Raw genomic sequence first — 3399 nt, 5'->3', positions numbered from 1 at the left:
GCCCCAACATCGTGCAGCCCGCCTCCAGTGGTGTCGCGACAGGCGTGAATGGAGGGACGAATGCAGACGTGTCGTCTTCAGCGATGAGAGTCGCTTCTGCCTTGGTGCCAATGATGGTCGTATGCGTGTTTGGCGCCGTGCAGGTGAGCGCTACAATCAGGACTGCATACGACCGAGGCACACAGGGCCAACACCCGGCATCATGGTGTGGGGAGCGATCTCCTACACTGGCCGTACACCTCTGGTGATCGTCGAGGGGACACTGAATAGTGCACGGTACATCCAAACCGTCATCGAACCCATCGTTCTACCATTCTTAGACCGGCAAGGGAACTTGCTGTTCCAACAGGACAATGCACGTCCGCATGTATCCCGTGCCACCCAACGTGCTCTAGATGGTGTAAGTCAACTACCCTGGCCAGCAAGATCTCCGGATCTGTCCCCCATTGAGCATGTTTGGGACTGGATGAAGCGTCGTCTCACGCGGTCTGCACGTCGAGCACGAACGCTGGTCCAACTGAGGCGCCAGGTGGAAATGGCATGGCAAGCCGTTCCACAGGACTACATCCAGCATCTCTACGATCGTCTCCGTGGGAGAATAGCAGCCTGCATTGCTGCGAAAGGTGGATATACACTGTACTAGTGCCGACATTGTGCATGCTCTGTTGCCCGTGTTTATGTGCCTGTGGTTCTGTCAGTTTAATCATGTGATGTATCTGACGCCAGGAATGTGTCAATAAAGTTTCCCCTTCCTGGGACAATGAATTCACGGTGTTCTTATTTCAATTTCCAGGAGTGTAGTTATGGCAGTACCGTCCATGAGCATCTTCTTCTGTGCAGATGCATACATATTTCCCGAACTCTTACGGGATTTGGTAAGAACGTCTTCCACGAGTAATGAGTGTGGTGGGGTGAGACACTACGAATGTAGTGTGTGGACATAAAAGGTGAGAATGTGGGTCTCGCGGGAGGCGAGCGCGAGATAGTCCCTGAAATCGTACTATCCTTTGTGCCCTCGGTGGCTCAGATGGATAGAGCATCTGCCATGTAAGCAGGAGATCCCGGGTTCGAGTCCCGGTCGGGACGCACATTTCACCTGTCAGCAACTGAAGGTATTAATATAATTCTAATTTGAATTGTTGCAGATGATCAGACATGATGCTTACACACATGTCACCTGCGAGAATCTTATCTAGACGTATCAGTTGTCTCATGGCGCTCCACCTGCACACGCCCCATACCATTACAGAGCCTCCACCAGCTTGAAGAGCCTCCTATTGGAATGCAGGGTCCATTGATTCATGAGGTTGTCTCCATGCCCTTAAACGTCCATCCGCTCGATACAATTTGAAACGAGACTCATCTGACCAGGCAAACGTTTCCAGTCATCACCAGTCCAATGTCTGTGTTGACGGACCCAGGCGAGGCGTAAAGCTTAGTCTCGTGCACTCATCAGTGGGCCTTGGGCTCCGAAACGCCGTATCGATGATGTTTCGATTGAAATCTGCAGCAATTTCATGTCACGTTTAACGATTCTCTTCAGTGGTCGTTCGTTCCGTTCTTGCAGGATCTTTTTCCGGCCGCATCGATGTCGGAGGTTTGATGTTTTACCGGATTCTTGATATTCGCGGTACACTCGTGAAATGGTTGTACGGGAAGGTCCTCACTTCATTTCTACCTCGGAGATGCTGTGTCCCATCGCTCGTGCGCCAACTAGAAACACCACGTTCAAACTCACTTAAATCTTAATAACCTGCCAATGTAGCAGCAGTAACCGATCTAACAACTGCGCCAAACACTTGTCTTATATAGGCGTTGCCGACCGCAGCTCCGTGTTTCACCTGTTTACAGATCTCTGTATTTGAATACTCATGCTTATACCAGTTTCTATGGAACTTCACTGTATATAGGTGTTTGACTATTATAGATACTAGGGGGACCGAAAGTAATGTGGTTTATTTACATTACATTCGAACAAACAATTTTTTATTTTTAACGAATGATGTAATCACCCTCAACAATCTTTTGGTATCTGTTGTGCAAATTTTCAATGTTGGATCGATGAAAACTTGTTATCAATTTGGTTTTGAGCAACATATCTGGAGATGGCTTTTTGGACGTCATTCAGATGTCCACGTTCAGTTAGTTAGATACATCTTCTACACACTATTTGAACGATTCGTTTTCTTTATCGAAATGACGTGGAACGGGTCAGTCTGTAGGATACGTATACATGGTTTGTGTTAACATCAATGAACGTACTACTGTAGTCCTACTCATTAAACTATAATTAAAAATAATTTTTTAAACTGGATTCCAGTTTTTAAATAGAAATTCATTAGTGGAAGAGAAAGAATAGTCCAGGAGAAATGCTTTTAAATTAAATTTAAAACTTCCTTCGCTCTCTGTCAAACATTTTGTCTTATTGGCAAACGATTAAAAAATTTTGTTGCTGCATGCTGAACTCCTTTCTGAGCCACTGGCAGTTTTAACACCAGGTAATAAAGGTTACTCTTGCCTCCAGTCCTGTACGTGTGCACCTCAATGTTCTTTTCAAACTGGGATGGATTATTTATGCCAATTTCACTAGCGAATACATGTATTGAGACAGCGTAGTTAAATGACTTGAACACTGCATATTATTCTTACTCCTTGCTTTATGCTGTCAATACTTTCTTTGCAAGTGATAAGTTACCCCAGCAAATTATTCCGTAAGACATTATTGAGTGGAAACATGGAAAATACATCAGGAAGCTGGTAAGTTTGTTTCCAGGATTAGCAATTATACGAAGAGAATAAGTGGCTGAACTTAACTGTTTGAGAAGCTCATTAGTATTCTTCCAGTGCATCATGCACACCCAAAATTTAGAGCATTCTACTGTATTTATTGACTCCTGCTCACATGCTGCATCAACTGTTGGCATGAGTTTGTCGCACAGACCTGAACGTAGTGTGGTTTTTATCAAAATTTATGGGGAGTCCATTCTCAGAGAATAACTTAATATCTTTGGAAAACATCATTTATTAACTCTTCTATTGCTTTCTTTATAATGGGTTTTATTAGAACACTAATATCGTCTGTGTAGGTGTACCAATTTTACTTGTTAAATGTTAAGTGGAAGGTCATTCACAAATGTAAGGAATAAGAGTGGAAATATTCAGCACAACTTTTTGCGGTTGTTTGTTAACTACGTTTCAAACCAGCTTTCTGTAAAGCCATCAATTCTACAAAACTTGAGTTTTTCTTAGAGAGTAATGCTATGGTATCTTCACAGTCAAACGCCTTAGAAACATCACAAAAAATACCACATGGCGATACAATATTATATAACGTTCTCAGAAGAGTTACCATTCTGAAATCCAAACTGTGATTTGCTAAGTTAATTATTTCCACTTAAG

General features: G+C 43.5%; 1 non-coding gene across 1 annotated transcript; it reads left to right on the top strand.

Annotated features, from left to right (window-relative positions):
- The first annotated feature begins 1011 nt into the window (after positions 1-1011).
- Trnat-ugu (transfer RNA threonine (anticodon UGU)) lies at positions 1012-1086 on the top strand. Its single transcript has one exon. It is a non-coding gene; the product is annotated as a tRNA-Thr (tRNA).
- Positions 1087-3399: the final 2313 nt, after the last annotated feature.

Source organism: Schistocerca gregaria, chromosome 1, assembly GCF_023897955.1.
Source record: "Schistocerca gregaria isolate iqSchGreg1 chromosome 1, iqSchGreg1.2, whole genome shotgun sequence".
Lineage (NCBI taxonomy): Eukaryota > Metazoa > Arthropoda > Insecta > Orthoptera > Acrididae > Schistocerca > Schistocerca gregaria.
The sequence above is the reverse complement of the archived record's forward strand: the minus strand, read 5'-3'. Positions and strand labels throughout refer to the sequence as shown.